Below are 13309 nucleotides of genomic sequence, written 5' to 3'. Positions count from 1 at the left end.
ATTTTAGCTTTTGTGTATTTTGCTTTATTGGAACTGGCAACAGGGTGCTATTTAAACACAGCTCCATCTGGCAGAGTCAAGTCCTGCAGGTAGGGTGTCATGTTTGATTTCATGCTTTCATTTGTTTTGTAGTTGGAGCTAAAGAAAAAAAATGTTTACTATAAAAGTTACCTTCATAAATTCCTTTGAGAGATCTTTTGTTGTTTTTGTGGGACCTACTTGTGTCCTTATGAATACTGCCCCTCCTACACTGCCAGAAAGAAAATAAGTGGGGTGCACATGGTTTGGCTTTGGTCATGGGATTTCCTTCTCCTGCAGTCCATGGCAACTGCATGTCCTAGGCATGTATGTGAATTTCTTTGTCAGCATTACAGCTATTCAACAACATCGTAGGCCTAAAATAAAGCTGACGTTTTGGAGACTGAGTTTTCAGGTTTAGAAAATGAACACAGTTTTCTTTCATCGCCTTGGTCCAGATCTGTTATATAGTATGAGGTTACATCTGACACCGGGAGAAGAGATATGCTAGACTATTATACCAGCATGATAACAGTTGTACTTCACAGATGGAGCTTCTCAGCCAAAAGGTGATAAAATGGGAAGCAATGCCTAATAAACATCACTTACTGGGACCTTTCTGGTGAGCGTATCAAATAGATCTGGTGAACACAACTGTTTCCTTCTTAGTCTCCTAGACTGAGACATTATTTCTTCTGTTCCTTTTTCTTCTCAGAAAGACACATCTTCTAAAAAACTCAAAAATATGATGTTAAGTATGATTTGAGATATTCTTCACTTTCGATGGAGTATAGACCACCAAAGCAGATACCCAGCGGCCAGAACATAGAACATGTGCACAACCTCTCATTAGCGGCTGTATTGAACTGGGGGGTTGGAGAAAACGGGTGTGCTGAACATAGTACAAATAGCACACAAAGAAATTAAGTTCACAGTATAAAATGGCAGAAGGTTACAGATGGAAAGCTCGCATCTTCACAGAAAACCAGTGCTCACGTTCAAGCCTGAGCACTATTACACTACAGGTACACCAGCGCTGGCCTTGCCCAGGAGGACAGCTGGGGTTCCTGAGACCCTATTTTCTGTCTCGTAAGCTAATTCACAGCCCTCTTCCCTCTCAGGTAGTTAGCAGCTGTTCTGCACACACAGAAGGAACTGCAGACAGCTAGAAAGCCCTCACCCTGCAAAAAGCAGTTATCAGAACTGCACTGGTCACAGCCCGCAATGACCTCATAGCCCAAGCCTGGCCCACATGGAGTCTGGCTTCTGCCAACAAAAGGAGACAACAGCAAACTCTGGGTCTTGCAGAGCTCATGCAATAGGCACTCAAGCTGATTGCACAACCGTGGAATTAAAGTGATCTTTTATGTTGTTTGCCTTCCCTGCTTATACAGCTGCAAACGTCAAAGGCTGTCATGCATAGGCCAACAAGCACATTTAAGTACCAGGGTATGCTAGAACAGCTGCTGCCTGATCAGGAGAACCATCCTTCAGGGCCATCTCATTAACAATTCGGTAATTTATATTGATGGCAATGCAGGGAAACAAAACCAACTGTTGTTCAGGCACTTGCAGTCCTCAGCTGGACAGTTTGCCTTTCCCCAGGAGTTGTGTGTATCCCCCTCCAGTTTAGGGAAGGATGAAAGAAAATGGAAGATGAGAGCTGAAAAGCAGTTATCTGAGTACAACCCACATTGGCATTGGTAGATTATAGCTCACAGTGCATTCATTTTTAATGGATTTAGTAATTAATTTAGTAGTTGATGAACAAACGCATGCTGCAGTGGTTTGACGAATTCTTGTGTGCTCCAAGTTGGGCCATCCAGGTTACATGGGCTAATGCTTGGGTTGGCCTCTGAGCACCAGCAGCACTCAAGCTCTTTTTTTAACATTAGAAACTTGAGCTAACATTTTGCTTGCTTCTAAATAATGTCAGTGACTGTTGAATCAGGATTTGGGCTGAGACATTTCTCTGTAGCAAAGCATGAGCTGGCATACCCAATGTCACCAAAGAATGCTGTAAACAAAGGGAAATGGGCACAAAATGGCCTGAGCATCGTTGTCACAGTTCATGTTTCTGTGTGCAGTGCTGTACCTACAGACCGAGTCTCACCAGGAGACTAATTCCCAGTGGGCATTGTACCAAACACTAACAGACTTTCTCTTGAAGAATTGCTTTCTGATCTTCACCCTTGCATTTCTTTTATTCAGCCTTATCTTCTTGGTTTTCTTTCACTGTAAGCCACCTTTCCCCATATTGTTATTTATTACTTCTTATACTCTAGACACCTCTATTTCCAGACAGTGATGAGCTCCTTCTCACACATACATTTGTGAGCCAGCCCTGTCTGTCTCCTCTTTCTCGGCCGCTTTTGACGCTGTGCTGTTTAAACAACATGGGATTAAAATAACTAGAAATGTGCTAGCATTTTTAATCAGACAGAGAAGTCTGGGAGAGCTTCAGAGATGCTATGATTCACATAGAGATTTTGAGCAGCAATTTCAGGCTCATACCAAGGTTTCTGAAACAAAATAAGCTGCACCTCATCCTGCACATTATTGCAACTTACACCCAGTCCTCAATTTGAAGTGGACAGAGGTAGGGTGCCTAAAAACACATAAAACATGTAAAACATGTGAAAAAGAAGGAAGCATCCTTGACAGACGTGACCCCAAGGGGGAAAAAGATGGACTGAAGAGTTGATTAGCAAGATAATTAAACTAAACTGATTCCACTGGAAGTGAAACTGTCCCATAGAAAATTATGACCACAGCTGCTCCCCAGGAAGACACTAGTTCTTCCATTGCTCTGCCACTGGGTAGGTACTAATGCCATTTTTTTGTTACCCCATGGGCAAAGGACTGTATTGTCAGTCTCTTAATGCTCACCTTTCTTGGTTATGTGAAAGTCTGACAATGAAATTTATATTCATGATATTTTACTCCAACCACTGTAGCCGGCAGCAATGCCCAGCATGCTGAATGAAGTTCATGCTTTTTTTCACATGAAGGTATCAAAATTAAATAACAAATTTACAATGATAGGACTGACGTCATTGGATTAACAGACACCTTTGTCGTTTGTTCTGATATTCCTAAATAAATCAACTTTTATTGATATTCTAAGTTTCAGCATTGCTTTGGCTTGAATTACATTTTAACAATGCCAGTATTTTCTGTTAAAGTTTAAATAGCCTCTCTTAGCAACAAAATGTTAGTTCTCACCTTCCAGCCACTTTCTGGCTGTCTGTCACAAACAACACATTCAGAGAAGTGAAATAAGCATGAGAGATGTTTCTGTATATGAATAAAGAGGAAATTTCAACTAAAGCCTCTATTTCAGTGGCTTATTGATTCCCCTATACCAACAGATGGGACAATCCCAACACTGCAATTACATCTGACATTAAAAAAAAATGCAGTTAAGGGCTGCTGCAACTAACAAAATTATAGAAGACATTACATGCTCTCTGTCCTTCAACGTCTAGTCTTCACTTGCGTGCTGCATATTTTCTCTCACTCTTCGAATCTGTCTGCTCAGAAAGTAAAGGTTCACTTGGCAGTCTGCTGGCAAGAGCCAGTTCGTGACACAGCCATGTGTTTACTGCTGTCTTCTGCTTGGCCTTTGCACTAGGGAGGAGTGGCTTTTACTGACAGTGTATGAAACTCAGTGTCTGTCTTTTATCCTTTGACTACCTAGAAGTGACTGGGAAATTGGTCTGGAAAGCTGTTTTTATATTTCTATTAGAAGAAGGTGCTGCCATCAAAGAAGCAATGGTGGAGAGCAGCCTACATGCCCACCCCAAAGCAGGAATCCAAGCCCCTGTGCTGAAGTATGCTATGGAAGTGCTCTCAAGCTGTGGTCTGCAAGATAACAGGAGACTGGGTACATCTTTTCAAAAGGCAAACAAAGAACTTTTGGAAAACAAAATATTTTTAAGTGCCCTTTTAGCCTATTTTTTACTTGCTTATAAACAAGAAAAATTTTGAGGAACCCTCAGTTATTTTTTAAATGAGGTGAGTGGTCCCTTTATAAAAGCAATGAAGAAATACGGTGTGAAAGGTCTGGAGAGATCCTCTTCAGAGAACAGCAGAACTGATCAGTGATTTGCAAAGGCAAATGTGCTGGAGAGCTGGGACCTGGGACATCAGTCAGGTGGCTTGAAAAAAGAACCATCTTTCTTCAGAAACATCTACAGAAGACAAGGACTCCAGATCTACTTGAGTACAAGAATTTAGCCCAGTCAGTGTGAGAATAACTATCAGGACCAGACACTATATATTGCTGCAAATCAAATATGTCAGTTGAACCAGAACATTTCCTGCTAACCCTTAAGCTTAGATGGACTAAATGCTATCTATGCCTCCAAAAAGGAAGTTAACACTATTTTACAAGATACCTTTGAAAATATAAGCCACAGTACACTTACAGTCCCTCCTTTAATTTCATTTTGGAGAGAAAAGTAAGTAAACAGGATGGTAAAATTGCAGATTTAGTTGAGTAATGGGAAAGCAATCTTAACTATTCGGATCTGCAAATGTTGGCTACTTTGTAGTGCCAAAAGGATATACCAGATCTGAAGTTGATTTCTAATTGGATAGTAGTTCAGCATATTTCTAATCCCAAAATAAAAAATGTGGATGAGGTAGAAAACGTGGAAGCTTTTCACAAGTTATAACAAATTATAAAAATAAAATAGTCTGTTCTGTATGGGAAGAAGCATAGTATTATGACAGACTTTCTCACAGCTCTGTTACAGGAGTGATTTTCTAGCTACTGATAAAAAGTGCAGCAGATGCAGAGAATTATTCAAGTGCCATTTTACCATGTAGTCCACTGTGTCAGTGGGCTGTGCTCTGACAATAAGCAGCAGGACCAGTTTGCAATCCACAAACATGTAATGTTTCAGGAGGAAGACTGAAGACTGAAAAAAATGAATCTACATGATGCTTTATCTCAAAACTGCATATTTCTTATTTTTCTCTGTCTCTTTTTGGAGAATTCTAAGGGAAGAAAACTTCAGGTGCAGTAGCACTTCATGTAAAGCTCATTCATTGACTGAGTAAATGCTTTAGTTTTGTCTGCCCTGTAAATCTGTTCTCTATTGGTTTAAATAATAGCAAGTGTATTGTGTATCTAGTCTTGCATAGAAATCTTAAACATTTTTTTAGATAGGAATTCTATTATAATATTTTATATCTTTTTTATGATTTTTTGTGTGTTTGTGTTTATATTATTACAATGATTACCATTGTCATTTCTTTTTTGATGACTGCTGATTGGTGTATAAGATGGAAAATCGGTCAGGAGTACAGATCAATTTTTATTTTCATTTTAAATAAATGTTTTGCAAATCTCAAGAGAGTAGAATCTTTCAGAACACACCAACATTTTAAAAAAAATAGAAAGAAAAATTTCTATTACTGTGGGAAAGAACTAGTAGAAAAAATCTGCTGAATTAAAAGAGAAAATGACAAAAGCACTGCTCATATAAAATCTTTCTTTGCTAGGAAAATGTTAGTACTATTTTAAATGCTGTGCATTTCATAATTGTGTCCATAAACACAACAAAGTTAATTTTATATAACAATCTGAATTGAGGCATTGACAAGATACTGAAAATGTTTTGAGAAAGAATGAGATGAATAGAGCCAAAACCAAAATATTTGGATGAATGGTCTTACTCTATAATGTGAAACTGTTCACTAACATGTTCACTTCATTACCTCCACTGAATTCCCAAAAATCATACTGGCATGTAAGAAGTAAATTCAAACATTACAACTAATGCTTTTACAAGTTAAAATGGAAACTTACTTTCTTACACTAGTGTTTGTGCCAGGGAGCATCAAATGGCTGGCTGCTGCAATGAGGGAAGGTGAGCAGGAGCCAAGGTGACAGCAGGGCAGGAGGGCTCAGGGACCTCACCGAGCAGAGGGCAGGATGCTGAGCAGACGGTGTAGGGCAGGATCAGGCCCAGAAGCAGGGTGAGAGCCAGTCTTAGTCCCATGATCACCAGGCAAGTCTGCAGGGAGAAAGCAAGTCTGAGGTCAAGCCAGGAAGCCAAGACAACGCTGACTGGTCTCCTCAGGCTGTGCATTCATATTCCACAAACTGCTCAACACTGAACCACTTAAAAACATCTTATCCATTATCATTAGTTTTATATTAGCTTATATTATGTTTATTATTTCAAAGTAGATTGAATTCTTAACTAAATAGCATTTTAATTAATTGAAAAGGAGAGTCAGCACATTCTTTGAAAGCTCTGACTGTGGTTCTTGCGCGCATTGGCATGAACCACACACTTGAATATTCGTATCCATCACAGACATGCTGTGAAAAACAAATCCCAGATTCCTTGAGAATGTTTGCCTATGCTGTAGGAAATCCAGGATGATTTTTCTGCTGTACCATTTTCCCATTTATCACAACTAAAAGCCTTAACTCAGAACATCATGACTGCTCCAGGAGGCAACCTTAGAAACCTTCTGACCTAAGAATGCTTTTTTAGGAATTTATGGCAGGATTTTCTAGAATTTTTCCCTTTTAACAAGTGAGACAAGTTTTGAGGAGAAGCAGGAGTTGCTTTTCAAGAAATCTAATAACTGAAAAGAAAAATATCTAAAGCAGCTCTAAATCCTATGCGATGTAATTCACAATCTAAATGGGTAAGAATGCTGTAAAATAGTAAAAAGAAACAATTGTTCCTTGGCAGGTAGGAAACAGAGAGGTAAGGTGTCTTGCCCAGTATAAATTTTCTGAGTAACCATCTCGTACCTTACTCAGCAGGTTATTCTAAGCTTTTTAAAATGTGTTCCTCTTACTTTCTGTCCCATATCATAAACACTAGACAGCTGCTTGCATTCTCATAACTGTAAATCTTTAATTCTTCTTCTGTAATCAGTTTTAAACACTAGAGTATGATTTTGCTGTGATAAAGTTCTGGAAGCATAATATATAAATCTGTTTGTGATTTGTAAATGTCAGTATAAACGGTACTTGGGCATTTGATTACTGAATGCTTCAAGCATACAAACTAGTGTATTAAAACCTTAGCATTCTTTTCAGAATTATCTATTCTTAGTGCTTCTAAAAAAAATCCCTCCTATGCAGGAGGAATTTATTTCAAGATTTTTAAAATGTTCTTTCATTTAAGCTACTCTTTGTAAATTCCAGAATTTGTTTCAGCTGAAAACATACTCACATGGATCACATGCTCAAAGTAGTTTACCTCTTCAGTTTTCAGGGACAAATATGAAACAAGCAGAAGTCTGAAAGTCTTCCAGAAAATCCCAGTCATGGTCATAAACCAGCACTGAATGCAACTCCCACGTCCGTGAATATAAATAGTCAGGCTAAAGCTGTGGCTGTGAAATAAAAAGAAAACTTGCTCCATCTCACCTAACAAAATTTCAAATATTCAAAAAACCACTGCAAACAAGTATCATCTAGTCTCTGATGGTAAAATATCCTGCTCTCTCCTTAAGTGATCCATTTCTTGCTCATCTTATCTTTTGATGGAGCCCCCCTCATCCTTCTTACTTGGATTATTGTCAGTGGAATTCACCTTTGCCTCCTTGCTGCTATCACTGAGTGACTTCTCTAGCAGACACCTTTTTGGTTCAGTACAGACAAAAAAATGAGCATCATCTTCAGCTCCACAAGTTTACAATTTAATGTAACCTCGACGTAACCTTTTTTTTTCTGTATATTCAAAAATTGGCACTTGCACAAGGAGATGCAGAGCAGTGCAAGTTTCAGGCTCCATTTTCATAGGGGTACAAACTGGGAGGAACAGCTCGAGCACCTTGCCACCCCTCCATGTGTTCCAGCCTCTTCTCTCAACATAGCTTGCATTGAAAAATATAAAACAAAGTTATGTACCATAGTTTTAAGCAGAACTTTTGATTTCTCCTTTCTTGTCTAAAGAGGACTACAAGATTAGAGTTTATACTATTTTTCTCAAGGCTAATTCAGTAGTAGCAATAATGTAGTAAAGATGAAAGCAGATTTTTTTTTCACTGAATAATGTACTATCCCCAGTAAAACAATCGCTCTTGGATGAATGCAAAAGAATTTTTCAACAATCCGTATTACAAAGCTGAAAAAAAAAAAAAGTGTAATTCCCAGGAAGTAACTCATTTTTGTTTTGTGATTTGTTTCTCCTTTTTCTTTCCTTGTTCCTGAATTTTAAGTTTGAGCAATAGCAAAGCATCTCCTTTTCATCTAATTTGCAACTGACAGCATGACACCTCTCTGGAGAAGGCTGGCTACTGAACAGTCTCTTGATTTTTATTTTAAGAATATTTTGGTTTTGTTGGTGGTTTTTTTTGTTTGTTTGTTTTTTCCAAATGAAAACAAAGGATAAGCAAGCATCTTATGTAGCATTACCTGTAGTCTAAAATTCTGCTATTTGTAGAAGTCTCACTGGATCCCTGAAGAAGAATAGTAACAGTCCCTCATATTCACATTCAATTAAATGAAAAAGCCACAGGAATCTTACAATTCTGCCATGGGGTAGTGGAAGGTTTCCATGGTCAGTGCAGGATATAATTAGTGAAAAACATTACTTTGGAATACATTGTCAGCAACCAGCAGGGGGAATTAGATGTTCACAGCTGCCAGTATACTTGATTTCTCACATGCAGCATGGAAAGTTTACTCCACTGCAGCTTGAGATCAAACAATGAACAAGAGTGAATTTACATGTGTGTATTTTGTTCTGTTTTTCTGAGGAAATTTGAAGCAGGAATTACAGTGCAATGCGGTATTAATGGACACATTCCTGTATACATTCAATTAGCTTACAGAACACAGTATAATCTTTTTAAGGAAAAAAAATAGATTTTCCACAAGAATTAAAAATGCGTTGCAGATGTGTTTGATCCTTGGTACTTTGTATGCCTCGCTTCTGCTTCTATAAAATGGATATAACATGGGCTCCTTGGTCTCCAGGGCCTACTGAGCATTGCACTACCTCAATGCTGCAGTGGTGTCTTCCTTGGTAAAGGAGGAGAAAATGTTTTAAACCTAAAGAAGAGCCCTCAAACTGCTGAGAACTCTCCACACTCCCACATGAAATTCTTGTAATATCTCCTACCTTGGTTGTCAAAGCAAAGAGCACAGATTCAGTTTGGACAAATTGGGCATAAGTAGAAGAAGGAGGTGGGAGACTGTGGTGTGAGTCAGTGGTGGTCATTCTGAAAGTTAATGTTGAAGCACTGTAAAATCAGCTAGTAAAAAAATGTGATGTTTCACTACTGCTTCATGGATGAATCAGTGCATGGTAAATCCAAGCCTTGCTTACCCCCTCCAAAATAGGAACTGTTGCATATGTCAACAAGGTTTATTGATTCCACAAAGGTTTCAGAATTGAAGAAAACTACCTCCAACATCCTGCTTGCACTCCCAGGGAACGCAGCAGAGAGAACCATACTTTGTGTAGCTGACTGCTCTAACTCTCCCATACAGAAAAGCCATAACTAGCACTTCTGAAGGAAGTGCAGTAAGGACAAGCATTAAACACGCACAGAGACTTGGATTTGGTCCTAATCTATGGTCAGAATTTTTGTACCTAAAAAGAACACTGAATCTTCATATAGGAAAGAAATAGGTGCAAATTTCTATAACCTAGGTGCATTTGGTAATAAAAAAGTGGCTGACTGGCTTCAGCAGACAGTCTTGCTCCATTTGTAGGGAAGTGTAGATTTTTTTTGTTTCCTTTTTTTCTCTCTGCAGCTAGGATAACCAGAAGAAAGACCCAGGCTGGGATGAAATAAGTACAGAAACTTTTTTTCCTCCCAAATTCAGAAAGATTATTTAAAAAAAAAAAGTTCTCAAGCATTTTGCATTTTTGAAAAATAAATACATATAATTGAAAGAAAAAAGAAAAAACACATACTTTTGCACTTAACTACTATTTGTACAATACTCAATTATGATACACTTGTTATTACAAAATTAAATAAATTGTTCAGCCTCACTAGTGAAAATCTACACTTGTGCATGCAGCGATTATAGCAATTTCAGATTAATGGCATACAGATTCCTGGGCATTAACAATTTAACAGCTATGTGATTAGCATTTTCAATTAAGGAATACAATTCGTGAAGCTGATTAAGACAGCAGCACTCTCCATTGTGCACGTGCTGTATCTACAAGCTGTATAATCACCTGTAACACTGACGGAGGAGTTACTGATTAAGGAATTGGCCTCTACCCCTTGCCTCCTGCTGGTGATTGAAACCATGTACTAGACTTCTCAGTGAAGACTTTTTAAAATTGCTTTTATTCATAAAATAAATTGATTCCTAGTTATTACAGGTTGTTGTACATTAAGCACACAAAAACCCCTACAAACACTGCCTGCAATTAAAAGAAAATGCTCATACATTGAGTATCTCTGCTTGGCCAAAATTTTAAATCCCAAATCCAAACAGCCTCGGGGGGCTGGATCTCATCTGTCTGTTGCGTTACAGAAAGCCCACGGTATCATCTGTTTCCTGTTATGTATTCTTTGTTAGTTCATTAAGGGATAACATACACCGTGCCTCCAACAATAAACCTGCGGATTTAATCCTTACTTCCTACAAGCCTGAATGATGGCAACTTCTCTTCAAACATCAGACTGTAAAACTCCCAGGAGTGAATCTCTTGTTTCAATACTGAGGGCTCAATTTCTGGGACTTCACTAATCCACACTCCCTAATGTATGCACTACCAATTTATATAAGTTTCTTACTGCTCTCATACTGTATCAAAGCAGAGGTTTCGGTGACGTGTACGTCATCAACTTCTGCTGGGCTATGGAAAGGCAATTTGATGATGTCAGGCAGCCATTTTTATGGGCAGCCAAAACCAGGCAAAGACATGCTAACGCTGTCTGCTACACTAGACAGAGACTGATGACTACAGCAGATGCTGCACTGAAGAAAATCTGGAGGATTTTCAGGGAGGTTCTCCAGTCAAAAGAAGCTCACGGATACTTATCTTAGCCTTCATTGGTGATCTTTCTATGTCTTCATCAGAATTTACTTACCCATTTTTTGCACGAGCAGAGCCAGTACAAGTGAGGTCTATTCACGTGAAATGAGCATTTCAATATAAATACCAGAAATTTTCACAGAGATATTGATCTTTGATTTAGCCCTGCCCCCATGTGGTCTCTTACAAAGTTTGCTTTTAATAAAAGTAACTGCCTAACTCACCTTCTATTCCTATTTTCAGCTTTCCCCAACCCCTTTTTCTATAGGTTCAGCTTGGTCTACCTACCACCTCCCCTCCTTCCCATTTTTCATTCTGTTTCATTCTGGCAATTTCTAGTTAGATGTGTGCAAATATTCCCATCTTTTGTCTACGAGGTATGACAGTTGCTGCATTTTGGTAATCAGGTTTGGATTGGCAGTGAAATGTTAGATAGCACTACATTTCAGCAGAAATGCGTCACAGTTTTAGCACTAGATTGGCACTAGAAATGGGACAAATTCTCAGGTCTGTTTCTGTAGTTGAGCTCTGCTCTCAGGATTCTCTCTCTTCTTCTGTGTGTAAAAAAAAAAAAATAAAACAAAATAATAAGGTAGAAGCAACAGTAACCCAAGCTTGGCAAATTCTGTATAATAGCTGCCCCGATCTGCAGATTTTCACCAAATGGTGTTTGAAGTCATAGCATGAAACAGACAGGCACACTCTTTGCACCAAGGCACTGTCTCTCCTTGCACTCAGGGAGCATGCCAGATGGCATACTCCCCAGCTTCTTGCTTTTCTATTGCTTAAGACTCCATGGAGAAATGAAGAGAAGAAGGCTGAAAGGTCTGTTTATACCAGCACTGACAAGGGAGTTATACATGTCCAAGGGATCACAACAGAGTAGAGTAAGGAAGTTACACACAGTTCAGAAATAGTGCAAGTTAAACTCCATTTGCCTGTCTTACATTCCAGCATACACACACATCTACCAATGAAAATCACAGTATTTTATAGTGAAATAGAGAAGTTATTGAAATATATGTGATACGTATATATTTGTATTAGAAACTGAAATTTCAGGTCAGACTATGCAGTAGTTGTTTTTGCAGTGGAATTAATAGACCCTGACTTAAAACTTTAAAGTTACAGGTGGACACTTTAACAAAGGAAGCTTCTGATGATATACCCTGCTTCTTTTCTTAACAGGCTCATCTGGCAAAATATTGTATGATCTTCCTTACTGAATTACAGTTCACTGCAGCTCCTGAGGTACAGGACAGTTACCCTACACTCAAAGAGACTGCATTCAGGCTTCTCTAACCTATTTTAAAGGGTTCTAATGTCCCACGTCATCGCTGGAGACACCATATATCCTAGTCAAATAACAACTGTACTTCTAAATAATAGCAAACTATTTTTTAAAAGCACATACATGTGTTTCTCCAAAATAATTTCTTCTCAGAAAATGCAGTAGCTTTTTGCAGACACCTATCTGCCAACCACATTCCTGCCTTCTGTTCTGTCATCTTGACACCAGCTCTACACCTTAAAACCTAGAGATAAATGCTGCCTGTGAAGTTGCCTGACCTCCTACTCTGATCAACAAACAGAGGTCATTCTTTCCTTTTTGCTAGCAACACACTACTTTTTTCCTGATACCTTTGTAGTCCCAGGTCCATGGACCTCTTTGCTGGAGGGATTCCACCTTTACTGATTCCACCTCGTATCTTTGCAGAAAGATTTTGCTCTCCATCCTCTTCTCCAGATGCACCACACTGATCCATCCCCAGGAGACTCTTACAGCCAAGTATTCGTGGATATACTTCTCTTCAGTGTCCATTTCTTCATTTCAGGAACAGAAAAACTACATGATGTCTTGAAACAAGCAAAGCAGAAAAATCTCCTATGTAAAAGAGAGTATATTCCTCTTCCCTTCAAGAAGTTGACTGTGTTATGCCCCAGCATAACCTTAGTACCAGTCAGAAATAGTTATAAATAAGTACTTCTGACTACAGATGCTGACTTCTGATGATAAACTACTTAATCATTAGCTAATGGCTCTCTTACAGTCAGCTATACCAGTGCCAGTGTCTGCTGGCTCAAGCTGCCCTATGTGCCCTTGTGTTAATTACTTTGACTAACTACAGGAGAGACTTATTAAATTTACTGATTGCAGTGTCCATAAACCAATATTTTCTAATTCTTCTACATCAATAAGCAGAGTACTGCTCTCTTTAGCACTGATTATTTTTTATTGGCTTATACAGTCTTTGTGCAAACTCGGTGAAATTACCCTTTGTTTACAGGGCCAACACAGGGCA

At 38.7% G+C, this 13309-nt stretch overlaps 1 long non-coding RNA gene across 2 annotated transcripts in view; it reads right to left on the bottom strand.

Annotated features, from left to right (window-relative positions):
• Nucleotides 1-5456: 5456 nt before the first annotated feature.
• The window catches only part of LOC106039296 (uncharacterized), a 35897-nt gene continuing 28044 nt past the window's right edge, over nucleotides 5457-13309 (bottom strand). For both annotated transcript variants that reach the window (XR_001209162.3, XR_007169257.2), the window contains exons 5-7: nucleotides 12648-12863; nucleotides 7227-7389; nucleotides 5457-6044 (exon numbers count right to left, since the gene is read on the bottom strand). This is a non-coding gene — a long non-coding RNA (uncharacterized lncRNA). The remainder of the gene's footprint in view (nucleotides 6045-7226; nucleotides 7390-12647; nucleotides 12864-13309) is intronic.

This window comes from Anser cygnoides, chromosome 6 (genome assembly GCF_040182565.1).
Source record: "Anser cygnoides isolate HZ-2024a breed goose chromosome 6, Taihu_goose_T2T_genome, whole genome shotgun sequence".
Classification (NCBI taxonomy): Eukaryota; Metazoa; Chordata; class Aves; order Anseriformes; family Anatidae; genus Anser; species Anser cygnoides.
The sequence above is the reverse complement of the archived record's forward strand: the minus strand, read 5'-3'. Positions and strand labels throughout refer to the sequence as shown.